Source organism: Mandrillus leucophaeus, unplaced genomic scaffold (assembly GCF_000951045.1).
Source record: "Mandrillus leucophaeus isolate KB7577 unplaced genomic scaffold, Mleu.le_1.0 Scaffold309, whole genome shotgun sequence".
Classification (NCBI taxonomy): domain Eukaryota; kingdom Metazoa; phylum Chordata; class Mammalia; order Primates; family Cercopithecidae; genus Mandrillus; species Mandrillus leucophaeus.
This window is the reverse complement of record NW_012103243.1, coordinates 2,690,615-2,709,953: the sequence shown is the minus strand read 5'-3', so window position 1 is coordinate 2,709,953 and position 19,339 is coordinate 2,690,615. Positions and strand designations below refer to the sequence as shown.

Sequence of the window (19,339 nt, the reverse complement as noted above, 5' to 3'; positions counted from 1 at the left end):
AGAGGTTCTTTCTGTGATTTCTAAATCAACATCCAGAATTTAATGAGCAGTAAGAACCCAGCACATATAAAAGGTGACATCACAGCCAACTGCTGATGCCTAGGTCACAATCGTGAATAATTCTATCTTCACACACAAGATGACATAAGTCATCAGAGAATTGTATCTATGAGCATTAGGATAATGGTTTAAAGCTCTGGCCCGGGAGTCAGACCATTTGAATTTGAAATCTGACTAGTTATATGACTTTGAATTGTTTGTTTCTTTTTTTTTAAACTGTCTAAGCCTAAACTTTCTTATCTCTAAAGTGGGAATGCTACTACATACCTGATGTGTAACATGCAGATTAAATGAAAGAATTCATTAAATGTGCTTAGCACTTTTATAGCTATTATTAGAATTAGTATCAAAGACGGCGGTCACCTAGGTGGGAGTGTGGTGGTGTGATCTAGGCTTTCTGCAGCCTCGATCTCCCAGGCTCAAGTGACCCTCTGACCTCAGCCTCCCTAATAGCTGGGACTATAGGCATGCACCACCACATCTAGCTAAATTTTGTATTTTTTATACAGACAGGGTTTGCCATGTTGCCCAGACTGGTCTCAAACTCCTGGGCTCAAGTGATCCTCCCATCTTGGCCTCCCAAAGTGCTGGGATTACAAGCATGCTGTACTGATTTTTTTTTTGGTGAGGGAATTCCATGATATATCTTCAAAGACTTACTTCCCTTCTCAAAAGCAGGTATCAAAGATCTTCCTGGGTTAAAAGTTTTGTTGATACTGTTGTTGTTAAACTAGAATTTTAAATTTTACGCAAATAATCCCTTTCACATGCATGTACCTGTGTGTGTGTGTGTGTGTGTGTGTGTAAACAATAAAGATCTACTCCAAAAACTCAGTAATATGTAATGACAGCAGTGTTTTTTGCAACGCATACCAGGTTATTATAAAAAATGCATTCTTCTATAAAATGATATAAAAGAGAACCTGCCTACTAATTGGGTTTCTTACATAGAGGTCTTATCTCCCAGAAGGTGAAAATGTCCTAAATGGATATCTTCTCCATTTGGTGATTTATCCTTGTAACCTGCAATCCTTCTCAGAGGCACAACCTTGCTGTGGTCACAGAAGATGACGCTTCAGTTCTAAATATAGGGTCATGGTGCTGGGAGAGGGGGTGGAGAGATAATAAGAAGGGAGAGTATGTGGAGGCTCATGCGCTATAAATAACCAAAGAACACGACTACATTTAGAACTTCCCATGTGTAGAATTCAAGCAAATCTTGTGCTTTGTTTCTTGAAACAAAAGAAACAAGAACTACGTTCAGGTTTCTGGGAGCCCCTGGCAGGAATATACTCTTACGTATATTTTTTCTTTTGAAGAACTCAGAACTCAAAATAAATCCTCATGATCATTTTAAGATCTTCTAATCCCCAAACTGCATCCATACTACACTTAGAGAACGACCTGCCCACACAAGCTGACAATAGCTTCATGCAAAATAGCTCTCTAAACATAAAAGGGTATTTTGGCAAAGGCTTAACAAGCAGAGTACGTATTTCAGTTGCAAGTATTTCTTTAACATCTCCAATATGGAAGCTTCGTATAATAATTTGGCAGAAACAAACATCTGTTTTGGGGATGACACCTGATAATTTTAACCATTCCTATAATGGGAAAGTGCTGACTAGAGGAAATGTTTACAAAGATTCTTTGTGCAGTGAGGATGGCCCAGGTGTCCATAAAAACGTCTGCTCAGCAAAAGCACAACCAACATTGCTGAAATCTCTGGGCTGTCTCCACTCAAAATGTTTCTAGGCTACATGCTGGAGAAGAGAATCCCTTAGTGAGCCCACAGGAGAATTATTTGCATAATCCTTGACTATTCACAGATATTTGGTGACTAATCTGCATTCCTATCAAACTGAAAGGGGTCTACATACCCGTGGATTTGTGGCGTCCCAGGAGAAGTCTGGGTCCATAAACCAGTGAATGAATCCCGTTAACACATGTACGTAGCTTCTTCATCTGTGACATCAATGACATGTTTTACTTGCCTATTTCTGAATATTCTTTATTAAATAATAAACTCAAGAATAATTTCATACAAATCACCAGTGTATGTATTATTTCTTGTTATTTCAATGGTTTCCTCACAGACAAAAGTATGGCTCCAGTTTCAGAATTGTGGCTGGGTTTACCAGTACGGAACCCCTGTATGGCACGTCCAGTTTCCAAGGCTACTTTTACAAAACCTAACCTGTAAAAGATCTTCTGGAGAGAATCTGTAAATAACTATGAACTTCAGAACATATTTGTAAGTATCAGAGGCAGGTGTGGTAGGGCAGGAGGTTCTTTTGAACAGCCTAATAAATCACCTTTCAGTTTTTCTCAACTGGAAAGAACTTCTGGTAAAGGAAGTCTTTAGCTAGAAGATGTGCCTTTCCCAGCCCACCTCCACACACTGGAAGAGGTGAGCCAATATAACTCAGAGTAGCATGCTGGAAGCTTTACCCTCAGATCCAAGCTGGAGGAGGAAGAGGTAGTACAAGGTGTCTCTAAATATTTCAAAGGCAAAGTTGCTCCCTTCATAACTAATTCCAGTAAATGGCTGTATATCTCTCTGTGCTGGACTAATCCTCCCCATCTCTATATCTTTGATATTAATGGTATGATTTTCATTTTTAGTTAGGAAGTTGCTTTTCCATTGGGTTAAATGGAATAAAACTCACCTCTTCTATATTGTGTAAGTCAATGTTGGTCAAGTCTTGCTTGAAGGCCATTTGTCTGACATCATCATCAACTACCATAATCTTATCATTTATGGTGGGGGGCAGTCAGGACTGCTGGTAGCAAAACTCTTAGAGGGTAAATGTATTCAAACTTTTACCTTAGATTTGATCCAGAAGAATGAGGTTGGATATGGGTTGGCTGCCAAGGTAGATGGCATCTGCCACGCAGAGACAGGCAAGGAATTAGAAAGCAAAAAGCTAAGCAAGATTCATACAAATGTATACCAGTCCTTGGGTACTAAAATATAGGTCTCTTAGACAGGACATGAAATAGGTAAAGAACATGACAACTTCTAAAACCATGCTATGGGCAAAGAAAGCTTGACCATGAAGCTAAAGGGTCTAATCTTTAGGTCCCTTCACTATGGAAGCTCCTCTCAAGGCCCTCTGTACAGATAGCTGTATATTTTGGTGACATTTCCTATAGCAAGATATTTTAACCACAATTGATCTCTGGCTTTCCGTCCACACGTCTCTTGGGTTGGGTGACCCAGGAATGATCCCAGACATTCCTGGAATTTGGCAAAGGAAAGTTGAGTTGTCGATATAGTTATTCTGGATTTCATAGTTTATATTTAGGTGGCTCACAATCACATATAGTTAAATTATTCTTAATTATCCCCATGTAGGAATAACTTGCAGGAATGCTTCTACCAGTCTATCCACCCTGTACAGGTACCATGTTTGAGAATGTAGATTCAGAAATTGTACAGAAATTTAAACATGTGGCCTGGCTTCAAACCAATGGGTCATAGAAGAGAAAGAAGGTTTGAGGCCAGTGTGGTGGCTCATGCCTCTAATCCCAGCACTTTGGGTGGCCACGGTGGGCAGATCACTTGAGGCCAGGAGTCAACTAGCCTGAGAAACATAGAGAAACCTTGTCTCTGTAAAATTAATAATAATAATAATACAAAAATCAGCCTGGGGTGGTGGGGCATGCCTGTAGTCCCAGCTACTCGGGAGGCTGAGGCTGGAGGATCACTTGAGCCTGAGAGGTAGGGGTTGCAGTGAGCCAATATCACACAACTGCGCTCCAGCCTGGGCAATGGAGAGAGACTCTGTCTCAAAATAAATAAATAAAATGAAATAAAACAAGAAAAAGGGCTTGAAATGCATAGACCCAGTCTGGAAAATGTTTCTAAATCTCCCAGTTCATATATGAAAGAAGCTTGATAGAGTTTTTCCAAAAATTCGACAACACTCCTAAAAATTTACATAATGTTGCCAATTATGAGTAGTGTAACTGAAGAAGACTTCTTAAACCATCAATAATAAAAAACAAATTTCAATTTGTTTTTCTTTCTATTCTCTCTATAGAAAATGACATTACATAACCTTTGTTGTCAAAGAAGAGGCAATCGAAGTGCATGTAGCCAAAAAATACAGAAAAAAATATTTTACACAGTAGTGCCAGACAGCTAATTAGAATTTTGTAATTTTTCTGAATTTTTTAAATGGTGTGATATTTGTAAGCTTTGTTACATTTAAAATTTGTCGTGATTTTCTTTCTCATTCTGAATAAATATTCACTTTTGCACCTAATTTTGCATTTTTAGTTTGATATCCTTTCTCTAACATAGCTGTGCTTAAGGAAAAAGAGCATGCTTCCATGCATGGCCCAGTTTAAAGAAAAGCCATCAACCCATGAAGGAGCAGAATGCTAGTGGCACCAGGGATTCCAAGGGGAGAACAGTCATTGCTGCTGCTTGGTCCAGCTTCCCTCTCCTGCTTAGAAATGTCTTTCTCATACTGAAGGTTTGGGATGTCTGAATGTGTGTGTACTTTAATGAGGGATGTGACAATACCATTACAATCCTACTTCTTCTTTGAGTGGAAATCAAATTTCAGGGGAAGAAGACAAGTGAAGGGATACTGAGGGCTTTGTCTCTATTCTGTAGAAGAGTTTGGTCAAGAGTTTGATGAAGTACTCATTTCCTTTCTACCACTTTTTACCCTGTGAGCTTAAGTCCAGGACAGGCACTCCCTGGAAACAGCAGGAGTTGCCAGTGCTCCACTCCCATCCCTTCTTCCTTACCAAGTTAGTGAAGGCTGTTTTAGCTGCCATCACCTAAAACTTTTTTGCTCAGAGGCATTCTCTGGCCACCATGATGGTTTGCCTATCTGCTTGCATGGCAGTGGAGCTGTTCCGGGGAATCGATCTGTCATCCAAGCTCTAACCAGTGATCTACAGAAGAGTTAGTATACAAATATTCCATTTTCTTCACCCTTTGGTGGCATCACTCTAAAGCTTCCCAGAGTTTCCCAGCAAGATTGAACTCCAGTTATCCATAGAGGTAACTTAATAAAAAAGCCTTTTATTGGCTGCCTTTCCTTCTCTATCTTATTTCCTTATTTTTCTACTCTGATCACTTCCCAGATAATCTACATGCCCTTGAATCTTTGTTTTGGAGTCTGTTCCTGTGGAAACTCAGACTAAGGTGTTGCATTATTGAAGCCTCATCAGAGAAAACACAATTGGGAGAAAGTAAAGGTACATCTAGAGTTGCATAATTCCTATTACTTTACTTATTATCATCAAGTCCAGAAGCCATATATGGCCAACAGCATCATTGCTTTCTAGTTACCCTGAATGTGACTTTTGAGGGGGAGAAATTACTTACCATCAGGATTTAGGTATTCCATTATCACTGTGGAAACCTTTTGGACTACCTGTAAAAGACTATTTTTGATCTGCCATACTTATCAGTTGTTTTCCTTATTGTAACTCTCAACACTCAGTGTATGCTGCTTGTGAACACAGGAACTCAGCAGCAAAACTCACTGCCTCCCTCTTCCTACCTACTACATGTGGTTCCTTCAGGTTCCTGTCCATCTAGTTCTTGGCTGTGGACTCATTCCTAATTTCTGTCTTTCTGTTTGAGAACCCCATCCCTCAGATCCACTGAGTTCTGATATGGTGACTTGAATATTCAATCCATACTCAGTTCCTCTTCAGGGGTAGCTATTTGAGTTTGGTAATACCATATTTGTCTATTTCCCCGGCTTAGATTCTGGTACCTTCAAGTGTTACTCTAGATATCTTCCTAGATGATTCATGCCTTTCAGACAGCAGCAATGGACACTTCTGGGCTTTAACCTGAGTCATTTACCACAGCCCCAAGGAGAATGTCTATCATGAATTCAGACAAAACTGAAAGAGAAAATAAACGTGCCTAAAGAAAATGAAAGTGCCTCATGTTTTGAAGTACCTCAAGTTTTCTAGTCCACTAAAATGGATGACAGTCAACTACAGCCATAGCCCTTTAATTGAGATTGCAACAATCACACTTCCACCATGAGACCTGAAAGGCAGATGTTGGAGATAGAGCCTTTCTTACCCACACAAGTACAAGTGCCTATTGTTTGTATTTAATGACCTGTCAGAAAATTCTGGAGTGGGTAATTTTTCATGCAACAAAACTCAACACTAGATATCAGTGTCTTTTTATTCAAAAAGGGAGATGGGGGTGGCTCACATATGGAATCCCAGCACTTTGGGAGGCTGAGGCGAGTGAATTGTTTGAGCCCCAGAGATTAAGGCTAGGCTGGGCAATATGATAAAACCCCATCTCTATCTCTAAGAAAAACACAAAAATTAGCTGGGCATGGTGGTATTTACCTGTAGTCCTAGCTACTCAGGAGACTGAGGTGGGAGGATCAATGGAGCTACAGTGAGCCATGATGTTGCCACTGCACTCAGTCTGGTTGATAAAGAGAGACTCTGTCTCAAAAAAAAAAAAAAAAAAGAAGTGGGGATGATTTATAAATTTATCTAATGAATCATGTTTTCTCCAGTTGAAATCATCAACCAATAGGTGAAAATAGGCTTTCAAGGATTCCATCAATCAAAAAACTCAACCCCAGATTTTTGATAACATGTATATACATGTGTGTATTTAAATACAGCCCCAAACTTCCTTCACGCAATTTCCTATTCTGATATGTACTTATTATTCACCTATGTCAAACAGCTCAGTGATGGCTTACATTTTCCTTCATATTCAGAGAAAAAGTGTGTCCCTGCAGCTTCCTGTTTCCAGGTAATATGACTTGGTTCCCACTGACTTCTACCTATAGCTCAGCAATAGGTATTTACAAGGCACTTTCCACTGGAAACTCCTGGTGAGAAGAAAGTTCTTTGGTATCACTAGTTGCTGGTATGTTTCAATGGGCTCCTAACTTTACTCTCTAAAATGAGTGGTTTGGCTTTAGTTTACATGAATAGTGTGCATGGGGGAGGAGACAGAGAAAGATATCCGCAGCTTTTTATAATGTGTCTTAGTTGAGATGTGGATGGTTAAGAAGCTACATAATGATCTACAGGAACACCGAGAAATTCTCTGTTATACCCAATAATTCTTTAGAGGCAAAAAATTGTCTGAACTCATAAAGGAATGCCACCAGAAATTTGTCCAACATGGTTCTACTCTTGGGTCAAACTATTCAGATTTTCACAGTGGGGACAGTGAGGGATGGCATGACAGGCAAATATAACGTTTCTAGAACAATGGATGCTGATCAATGTGTTCCCCAACCCTAAAAAATGGATGTTTTGCAAACTGAACCAATGAGTCCTATTGTTAAAGTTGAATAATAGCACCACTTATCCAAATTTCAAAAATATTTTTTAAAGTAAAAAGCATATAACTTTAAAAATAATCAATGCAAACAACATTTTAGCCCCATTTATATATATACATTAAACATTTGGTGCATAGTACCTTTTTGTATCATAAAGTTTAGCAAAAAGAGTCAAAGAGTTAATTTCATTTAGTGTTGACCCTTGAACAACATGGGCTTAAACTATATGGGTCCACTTATATGCGGATTTTCTCCCATCTCGGCCACCTCTGAGACAGCAAAACCAATTCCTCCTCTTCCTCCTCCTCAGTCTACTCAATGTGAAGATGACAAGAGTCACGACCTTTGTGATAATCTCCTTCCACTTAACAAATAGTAAATATATTTTCTCTTCCTTATGATTTTCTTAATAACATTTTCTTTTCTCTAGCTTACTTTATTGTAAGGATACAGTATATAACACACACAACCTACAAAATATGTGTTGAATCACTGTTTATTTTATTTTAAAGTTTCCAGTCAACAGTAGGCTGTTAGTAGTGAAGTTTTAGAGGAGTAAAAATGTTATAGGTGGATTTTCAATTCTGCATTGTTCTAGGGTCAACTGTACTGTATTGCTATTTCATGTGGTCCTATAAAGCAGGGGTCCCCAACTGCCCCCCAACCCCACCCCATATACACCCCACCCCATATACAACCCGTGGCCTGTTAGGAAACTGGTCGCACAGCAGGAGGTGAGTGACAGGGAGGTGAGCATTACCACCCGAGCTCTGCCTCCTGTCAGATCAGCAGTGGCATTAGATTCTCATAGAAGCATAAACCCTATTATGAATTGTTCATGCGAGAGGTCTAGTTGGCATGCTGCTTATGATAATCTAAGTAATGCCTGATGATCTGAGGTAAAACAGTTTCATCCCAAAACCATCCCCCACCCATCCATGGTAAAACTGTCTTCCACAAAACCAGTTTCTGGTGCCAAAAATGTTGGGGACTGTTGCTATAAAGAGCGCTAATACTGTGCCATTGAAACCAACATAGAATCTTTACTCTGATGTCACAGGATTTTTCTGTCCTCAGCCAACCTCTAGGGAATACTAAGGGTTTTGTTATTGGTGCTGCTGCTGCTGTTATCATCCATCATTGCTAAAACATATTAACTCAGCATATATTCATTGGGAGCCTACTCTGGGCCAAGCACTGGATGAACAGATGAACAAGACAAAGTGTCCGCCTCATGAGGTTTACACATCTAATGGGGGAAATAGCTAATTTCCCATTAGAGAACTACATAATAGGATAGGCTGGGATGGGACAGGATGGGATGGGATGGGATGGGATGGGATGGGATGGGATGGGATGGGATAGAATATTCCTTGAAGAACAAGAAACAGGAAATGGAGGTAGAGGGTGATAAGCCATGGTCATGTTAGAGAAGGTTAGAATAGGCCTCTGAATCCATGCCATGTCTGGTCCCAAAGTAAACTACAGATTCTGAAAACAAACATGAATTCTCCCTAGAAAGTAATTTGCAGGCATGTTTTACCTGTGCCACTAAATGTGCAACATAGGTACGTGTGTCTCTGTTGTAAATCACTTTGCCCAAGTTCCACTTCATTCCATCTTGGGATACACATGGGCTGTGATTTTTCATCCCTAACCTTTACCAGACAATGTGTGAAATGCTCCTTTCAGAGGCCAAAAAATAATACGGGGTTGCCAAGTTGAATTTGGATTCCCATGTAGTCTGGATTTTTCAGACCAAACGAATTGGTTGGACCTACATAATCTCAATTAAGATGGGAATAGGGGTTTCACCTTAGTCACACATCCTAAACCACATACAGTGCTTAAGCTTCCAAGCTGTCAGTCTTTGTGACTCCCCTTCAGTGATATTTAACTACTTATGACATGTGATTTTGAAAGCTTTTTGAAAGTCTTATTCGCTAATGGAAAAGCCTCTTACATATTTTATAAAACTATACAAACATCAAAGTTAACACTCAAATGCAACTTGTTTTCCTAAACTCTCAGAGCCTTGTCAGCATCTGAATCCCTCCTGCAAGTTCTATTAACACAAATAGTGCAAGAGTCTTGAATTACTAGAGATAAAATCAGATTATAAGCTTCCTGAAGGCAAAGATTTTATTTTACATTGTTTTGTTCCCCAGTACCCAGCATAGTGCCTGACGCAAAGTAAATGATCAAAAAAATGTTTGTTTAATTGTATTGATGGGGGAGAAAGTTGTAAGATATTTAACCACACAAAACACTCAGCTTTTGTTGATTTTCCTTTAACATTATTAGATATCTCCAAAGTTAAACTGTGACTGAAAATAAAAATTATTTATAAACATAGATATCAAATTCCAACATAAGTGTGCTTCAAACCAAACTCCCTATAATACTTTACAGATTCCCAAAATTTACAAAGCACATGCAGGCTTAATGTATACCATTATTATCAAAGATTATGATGACAGTGATTATAACAATAGTTACCATTAATTAAGTGCTAACCATGGTGCCAGATGCCTCATTATGTCCTTCCCTCTTTGTTCAGCAAGTCACCACACAACGTCACCTCCCACATCAAAGAGGCTTCCTATAATCACCATCTGAAACATCATCACGATTTGATCCCTCTCACTCCTCACCTTGTTTTATCATCCACCCACTGATATATTTGTTTCAATTGTTTACTAGGTTTAGCTCTACCAACCCGAATGTAAGTTTCACCAAAGTAGGAGTTTTAACTTCATTGTTTACTCTTGGATATTTAGCAATTAGTAGATATTCAGTAAGTAGTTGATGCATGAATGAATGAATGAATGAATGAATGAATGAATGAATGAGTTATTTGATTCACACTTTAAAACAACTCTGCAAAGTGGTACACTTAGCCACAAGAAATTGAACCTACGTTTCTCTAAGTCTCATACTCTTCCTGGTACCTCATGCAAACACGTGTTGAATAAACAAAAAGGTGAGAGAAAGCCCTCCTCCCTCACCTTCTCCCTCCTTCTCCTACCTTTCTATGGTACAACTGAAATCTCCACTTCTCTCTTCACTTGCCCATTTTCAGGGAAACACAATGAGCAAAATCCACACTTATTAATCATTTCCCATGCTACTTTTATATAACTTATATGCAACCCAAGAAGAAAAGGTTATATCATTTGGAGTTTGGGAGCGGAGATAGTTGGATTTAAGAACCATCTCTGAGTCACCTGAAGCATCCCTGCAGTGTGGACGTGGCCTAAGGCAGAGACCGGAATCAGATACGTTGATTACTTTGAACTCACCCAGAGATGATGAGGGCAGATCCAAGGTTAAGGTGACAGATCTTCCCGTACCGCAGTCTTGCCCATTTATATCCAAGACCCTCCACCTCTGAGGTACCCTGTTGAATGACTCACTCCTGGCTACGTTTGTGGCTCAAAAAATATTGGGTAGAGATTGCGCTCACTCTGGCTCCTGTTCCACAATGATCTCACTCCACCTCCTGGTCCATAGTGATGAGGTTCTGCCTGAATTATAACCTATAGCAGATTTTTCAGTTACTTCTTTCAGAAAAATGGACTTTTATCTTCCTTATACTTCAAATTTTATCTCCAAGTAAATATCACTTTTTCTCTAATATATTTTTATTTCATGAATATGATGGATGAAAACAGGAGCCAATGTTTTAATTGCTCTAATAAAATGATTCATCCCTTTCGTTCTCATTTTACTCCTTGAAAAGACTTTTAAAAAAATCTGTAAGTGCATATCTGAGAGTTCTTAAATGTAAGCATATCTCTGAGCTTGCTAACTACATTTTCCATAGTAGGTTATTTAAAATGTATCTTTAAAGTAGATTACATGTCTCAGGGGACTGGTAATGGGCTATAGAGTCACTCACTTTGAAGTCACCAGTTCAAATTTTGTCTAGACATTAAGCAGTGAAAAAAAAAATCATTTCAACTGACAATTGTTTGACTTACTTTTGTGGAAGATGAGTTAGTAGCTCCTCTCTAGTAACGAGGACGCATTTTAAAAATACCAACCATCATCTTGGAGGCATTAAAGGAGACCCTCCCAGTGATGGGGGACCCAGAAGGGATGCTATCTGCACAAAAACACACACACACACGGATACATGTGACTGCACACACATATAAACTCACATGTGTAAACACACACACATATCCTGGTACAACTACTTTGATTGTGCTCGTCCATAAGAGACAGTAAAAAAGTGTATTTTAGCCTTGTATTTGATAACACTCAATTCAGTCCTAACCGTTCAACAACTTCTTCTTCTTCTTTTTTTGTTTTTTGTTTTTTTTTTTTGAGATGGAGTCTCGCTCTGTCGCCCACGTTGGAGTTCAGTGGCACTATCTCGGCTCACTGCAAGCTCCGCCTCCCGGGTTATTGCCATTCTCCTGCCTCAGTCTCCTGAGTAGCTGGGACTACAGGTGCCCGCCACCACTCCTGGCTAATTTTTTGTATTTTTTTTAGTAGAGACGGAGTTTCACCGTGTTAGCCAGGATGGTCTCAATCTCCTGACCTCATGATCCGCCTGCCTCGGCCTCCCAAAGTGCTGGGAGTACAGGTGTGAGCCATCACGCCCGGTCCCGTTCAACAACTTCTAAATATGCTTAAAACCCTCAGTGATCCTGCTCTTGCTGTGCAGATTTCTGCACACAGAAGAGAGCACCATCACGAGCCAGCTTTGCTGTTCACTGTGATGAAACAGAAGATGGCATTCGTCTTCAGGGATGTCAATCTGGAAGCTTTTAGGAACACTAGCCTGCACTTAAAGATCAAAGAAACTGAGATAACTCTTCTGAAATAGAACCTTTCCTCAGGACTCAGGAGACCAAATGCCATTCTTGACCCCTGCTCCTCCTTCATCTCTTGCATCCAGTATATAAGCATGACCTGTTCTTCTATTCTCTTTACATACCCTGAATTCATCGCTTATTTGCATCATCACTACTTTAGGGAAGGCCACCATCATCTCCCACCTTGATGACTGCAACAGCTTCCTCACTGTCTGTCACCTGTCTGTGGTTTTCCTCCATTCATTCTCCATGATCTTACCAGAGTGTCTCTCCAAAATGTCACTCCTCTGCTTCAAACCCTTCAGTGGCTCTCCATTGACTTCAGGATGACGTTCCTACTTCTTAGCTTAGCCAATAAGATTTTTAGGATTTCACCCTGTGAGCTCCTTCACTAAGGAGCATGCTTCCAGTGGCTAGGCATGAATGGCTGCTTTCCTCCACTTCCCTAGTTACTGTTAAATTACCCTTCCTGACTCAACCTAGCTCTTATTTCTGCCCGAGGGTATCCTGGTCCTTCCAAGTTCTAGGTTGGGTGTTATTCTTACAGCCCTATCTTTTCACCTATACTAGTATCTCCTTCAGGCAGAATCTGAATCTTACTCACTGTCAAGTCCCTGGTTACTAATATCGAGATTCCAATAATATGAATAAATCAATGAGGTCAGAATTTTAAGAATTACTTACACAATTTCCTCTATCTCCTGTCTACATTTTGTCCTATTCTTTTTGTTCTATCATAAACCAGCTTGTGTCCTGATCCCATTCTAGTGTTTTCTTTCTTGTCATTCACTCCTATGCATATAAAGTACAGGACAGCAGAAATGGAGATTCTCCATTTCTCCAGGATTCAAAATGTGGGTTACTAAGGAAAATCAAGTAATAACCTTTCTTGATTACCTTTCTTGATTGAGGGGGAAGAGTCTAGGATAATTTCTTCAATGACTATGTCTCTGCTTCTTTGGACTTTACAGAGAAGGAAAAGAAGGAAGAGAGCAGGAAGAGTTAGATAAGATGATATGCTATACTTTAAAAGGATAGTATTAAAAGTGTATATGCAGAAGACTGGAAGTAGAAATGGTAAGTATTAAAGGAAAACAAGGAATGGAAATGGGAAGAATGGACAGGGTAAGGGGATGAGAGGAGGAAAAACAGAGAAGATAGATAACAGTATAGATAAACCAGAGGAGAAAAAAAGTGAAAAACAACAGGCAAAAAGGAAAGGGGGAAATGGAATATAGTAATTTATGCACACTGGGGGCCTTATTTTGAAAGCTGAATAAATAAGTGAATAAATGAAGGTGAGAAATAAAGGTGAGAAAGAGTCAAGGAGTAGCCAAAAAAAGGTGAAAATATTTACAATCTGATTCTAGTCTACCACATTATATATTCACAATACTGTATTCATTATACTCAAAAAGTGCTGAGTCCTCCCCTAACGCTGTAAATTGAGAGCAAAACACTATTATAGCAATATTAAGAATAATCTGCATGCTAATATCATTCATTCATTCATTCATTCAGCCAATATTCACTAAGCACTCTCAGTGGGCCAGCAGACACTATATTAGGTGTTAAGAATTTGACTGTAAGGCGCACAACCTATGGTCCCAAGGAGACTGCAAAAGAAAGCATTAAATATCTTTTGCAAGTTGGAAAGAATCTTTTACTTTATATTGCACAGGCTACATCATCTGTAAAAAAAAAAAAAAAATCAAAATCAAAAGTAATAGTATGCCTTGGCCAAAAGCCACAGGAAACAGGGGCATTTTTCTCAATAGAATTAGATGACATTATGACATGTGCCCATTTAGAATGGAACTGCAAATCATAAAAATGCCAAAAACGTGGAGAAGAAAAACATTAAAGGAGCTAACAGTAGAATATTAAAGACAGACATAATTAAAGAGAGAAAGGCATAATAAATACAGGGCACTTTAAATTCTCTTTGTCATAGGGCTGTACTGCAGTTTGACTCTCAATCCCATTAAAGTCATTCTAAATTGATTCCCTCGGTATAATGAGCCCCTCTTGATAACACCAAAACACTTGGCCTCTCAAGAGCTCCTTAAAGGCAACCCTGCAGAACATGCCGCTAGCAGGATACTCCTGCAAGGAACTAGCAGCCACTTCATTTAGCAGCCTGGCATGCAGTGAAACAGACCAATGTCTGGCTTTTCCTCCCCAGCTGTACAGAAAAAGCATGAACAGCTTCCCTTTGCCCATGAGGGAGGCCTTTAAGGTACATATTGCAGCAGCATGGTTCTACTGAGTCCCCAACTTTTGATGTTTCCTAGTTATGAATGTCTTAGACTTTGAGTTGTTACATTATAGGTTTTCTGTAATAAAGTCTGTTTACCATTTTACATTTTTGCTACAAATTTTAGCTTCCTACTTAATTTGAATAAAGAGAGAATTTACAAAGTTTCCCACTGAGGTCATCTTTCCTAAATACTTTTGCTATTCTATACGGAAAAGGGTTTAAAATAGGGACAGAGGATTCCAAATACATTTTATAATGAACACTATTCTCCTCCACCATACAATACTAGCAAATATAAGGAACAGCCAAGTCACTGGGACATCCAAGGAACCCAAATTATTACATTACCATTTTCCTGGACCCCATTAACCTTGAGAGAACTGTAAAGGTCATTAGTTTGCATGGCTAAATCGCTTTCAGCAATTTCTCTAAAAATGTAGAACCAATAACTCTTTCACCCATGCTCAGGGATTTTTTTCTTCTCTTTTTTAATCATGAAAGATATTTGCATGAAAACAGGATCTTTGTTTCCTAAGGATTGATCCACTTGCTACTTACTACTGCTTCTTCTGCACCTTGGTGACATCATAGCTCTGGCTAAGGAGCTAATTTTAAAATCACAAAGGATTGTGATTTCAAGCAGAAGCAGCTAACCTCTTGTGAAACAAAGACGCTGTTTTCAAGCCATTGTTTCTGATAATAAAATGCAAGAAGCACTAAACACCTAAAATGTAAAATAGATGTTTTATTTGAAAATAGATATTAACATTATCTATGATTCTCTACTTCTTAAAGCTGCAGGAAAAAGTTAGACAAATAAAAAGACAAAAGAAACTAAAAATGAAATTTTGAACGTTAACAACATGCTTTCTCTACACTTTTGCCAGTGTTGTTTGCCCACAAACATTGGACAATCATATTATCATGATGTTATACCATCCTCATTTCATGGAGTGATAGCAGTCTAAAAATAGGCTTTGAAGATGGCATGATGGCATATTTTATCTAGACATTACTTCTTTTTTGCAAATATAAATCCACTTATAATGTTGTTATCATTTAATTATCCCTACATAATTTAGCATTTTGCTTACATTTTGTTATTTCTGTTATCACAATTAAGAATCAGTTTTCAGTGATTTTAATCTCAGCAATGTGCATATATGAGGATAACCCTAATCGTTATTTATAAGAGATAATTAGAAATATTCCTTCACACAGCATGAGATAAAATTCTATATCTCATAAATTCCAAGGTATTGGACAAGTAAGAAGAATATAAATGGATTCATAACACATTTCAACAAATTTATACAATTTATAAAATCTTATAACAAAATTATAAATGACCATTGAGAGCAGCTGGGTGATGTCCACACTTTGAATGAGATTTCAGAAAAGATAACAAAACATGGACATTCACATTTCCATGGTTCATGTAACCCATGAAGCATAGGCTGGAGCTAGTGTGCCACTTCTGTATACTACTGAGGTAATCACACACAGCATGGTCCTGTTTCTTGTGATTATTTGTGACTCTCCTGGGCTTGAATACAACAATGTGTCAGAAAAGAGAAGGCTGTGGATCAGTGGCTTGGGTGAACTATTTAGTTTTACCCTCTCTGGACCACAGACTGCATGCCCAACCCCAATTACCTGAATCTGTATGCCCAGTTCTTGTGTTAAAGGAGGACTGGGAGAAGACAAGAGCTGAAACTGGGTTCACATCTTATCATTATTTTTACAAAGCCAACTCATATGCACCTGCCACAGTGGCAGCATGGTCTAGGTGTATGTAAAGATATTGTTGTTATGGGTACTATCCATAAGGATACTTAAATCAAAAGAGCACTCTTCATCAAGCACATATATGCTAGGAACTGTGCTCAGTACATTACATACATTATCTCATATTTACAATACATTTTCAAGGTTTTTTTTCTCTGTTATGGAGAGGATGTGATTGAGACTTGGAGGAGCTAATTAAACCAACTTTACATAGCTGGTGTGGATACACTGGGGTTCAAGCCCATCCCAGGTCTGTCTGACTCCAAATTTCTCATTTTTCTTCCTAGTTCAAGAGGTATTTGACATGGATTTAAAAACTAAAAAAGATCCAGTATTTTACCAACACCCTGGCTGAAAAATCTGTAGATTTGCTTATTCGTTCAGCAAACATTGGTTGATTAGTAACTCTGTGATGATTCATCATTTGTGAGAAGACATGTAGTTTTTTTTGTTTGTTTGTTTTTCAAAAAGGGTGGTTTAGAATCTCAGATTGATTCAGAGATAAACTGATCAACCTCCTTCCTGGCTTCTGTGTTCTGATCATGGCAAACCACTCAACCCTTGCATCTTCAATGTGAAAAGATTAGATGTGACTATTCCCATGTTTGCTTCTAAAAGGGGAAACTCTTAATGCTTCCGTTCCAATTCTCAAACAGTATCTACTGTTATTCTGTATCAGATATACCAGTATCAAGCTATTGTTAATTAATAAGCATTCCATGGAAATGTGGGCTAAACAATGACTTCATTACATGAGCATAATCTATTTCATACATCTTTGCTTATCCCCAAGATTTTTTACATGTAAAATGTACTAAGTAGAGTGCTCTGTTGTCATCTGAATGCTACTTAATGCTTGCCTTATTATACATAAGTGAACAGTTATTGTATTAGTTTGCTAGGGCTTCTGTAATAAAGTACCACAAGCCAGTGGCTTAAAAAACAGAAATTTGTCTCACAGTCCTGGAGGCTAGAAGTCTGAAATCAAGATGTCAGCAGGGTTGATTCCATTGGTAGTCTATGAGGGAGCCTCTGTTCCATGAATCTCTCCTAGCTTTTAGTGGCTTGCCAGGAATCTTTGGAGTTCCTTGGCGTATGGCAGCATAACTCTAACCTTTATGTGGCGTTCTCCCCTTGTCCCTGTGTCCAAATTGTCCCCTTTTATAAGGACACAAGATATATCGAACTAAGGCCCAATTAAATGATTTCATCTTAACTTGATCTTCTGCAAAGACCCTACTTCTAATAAAGACCATATTGTAAGGTATAGGGAGGTGGTTAGGACTTCAATATCTTTTGGGGAGACACAATTCAAGCCACAACGGTGATCCTATATAAAGCTTGATTTCTTTAGATGTTTCACAAATTTTAAGCTCAGATGTCTCCTTGTTGCACTAACTCCAAGTGAAGGACCATGTAGCAACATTGTCACTGAAAACACACAGAAAAAAAGGCAAGACATGGCTTCATGTTTAGAAAGGGCAGGCATTCAGCAAAGCATTGGTCTCATGGAGCAAGGGCCTATGCACTCTGTTTCTGTTGCATAGACTTCCATGCCAACTGAAACTCCAGCTATCCACACTATGCACATGTTAAAGACAGATACACTTTTCCATTCAATCAGGGACAATTCCGTTCACCAGTACCAAAATAAACCCTGCTGTGTCATGTAGGATGGTGGCCTCAATGAGATACATCTTGATTTAATGGAGAAATAAAAGTGATATAAGATCATAAGCTAAGACCATCATAAGTGCATGCAAGCACCGTATACTTTAATACTCCCAAGCTGCTTTTTAACTCTGAGTGAAACAATTTGTCTAATGTCTACAGAAATGGTTCAACTAATTTCTTCCTTTAAGTAATATCAGCCTGTCTACTATCATACACCTTAGTGGAAGCTGCCTTCTTTTCTTTGGTTCTTTTTTTCTATGTTGGAACTCTGTAAAAATATAGGAATGGATGTAGTGCTGATTTCTGAATGGCAGGAACTCTCCCACAGAAATAAAGCAAATCCACACTTGATTACTGTCTTTAGAGACCCTTTGCAAGCACCGGAGTCTGAAAATGAGTCAAGTGGATGATACCAACCTGCCTCGGGCAGTAAAAAGCAGCCGCAGCTTTTCCCTATTCCTCCATGAATAATTCCTTCATTCAATCACACACAATTTTTGAACACATATTTGGTCTCATGTTCACTGTTTCAGGTTTAAATAGGGTAGTGGGTATAGACCTCATTGAAAATGTAACACTTGAGAAAAGACTTAAATTACAAAAGGCGTTGATCATGAAATATATATAAAGAATATTTCAAGTAGAGGAAACAGCCAATGAAAAGACCCTAAGACAGGGGCAAGTCTGGTAAGCTCAGGGAATAGCAAGGAGGCCAGGGTGGTTGGGGCAGAGATAATGAGAGGAGAGGAGTCAGAGTGGAGGTCAGGGAGGAGGTAGGCGCCAGTTCACAAAAGGCTTTCTTGGATATTACAAAGACTTTGACTTTTACTGAAGGAAATGGAGAACCATACTAGCATTTTGAACAGAGAGAATGACCAAACTTTTGTTTTAAAATCTCTTTACATTGAAAGTCATTTGTACATCAAAAGTGAGTGGACAAGAATTGATAGCTTAAGCCAGTTCAGCACATGGAAATGGCCCTTCACAATCCCAGCTCAAATCTCCAACTGCTAATAAGTTTGGCGCCATTATAATTTTTTTTAAAAGAAAGGAACACCTGGGCATGATGGCTCACATCTATAATCCCAGCACTTTGGGAAACTGAGGCTGGTGGATCACTTGAGGCCAGGAGTTTCAGATCAGCATGGCCAACATGGTGAAATCCCGTCTCTACTAAAAATACAAAAATTAGCCAGGCGTGGCGGTGCACATCTGTAATTCCACCTACTGTGGTGGCTGAGCCATGAGAATCACTTGAACCCAGGAGGCAAAGCTGGCAGTGAGCCAAGATGTTGCCACTGCACTCCAGCCTGGGCATCAGAGCGAGATTCTGTCAAGAAAGAAAGAAAGGAAAGAAAGAAAGAAAGAAAGAAAGAAAGAAAGAAAGAAAGAAAGAAAGAAAGAAAGAAAGAAAGAAAGAA

General features: G+C 38.9%; 1 protein-coding gene across 8 annotated transcripts in view; it reads right to left on the bottom strand.

Annotated features, from left to right (window-relative positions):
* The window catches only part of ESRRG (estrogen-related receptor gamma), a 683,317-nt gene that overhangs the window by 524,756 nt on the left and 139,222 nt on the right, over positions 1–19,339 (bottom strand). For 2 of the 8 annotated variants that reach the window (XM_011987388.1, XM_011987392.1), the window contains exon 2: positions 17,204–17,675. The exons of the other annotated variants lie outside the window; for them this stretch is intronic. The gene's annotated coding sequence lies outside the window, so the exon portion shown is untranslated. The remainder of the gene's footprint in view (positions 1–17,203; positions 17,676–19,339) is intronic. 8 annotated transcript variants of the gene reach the window in all.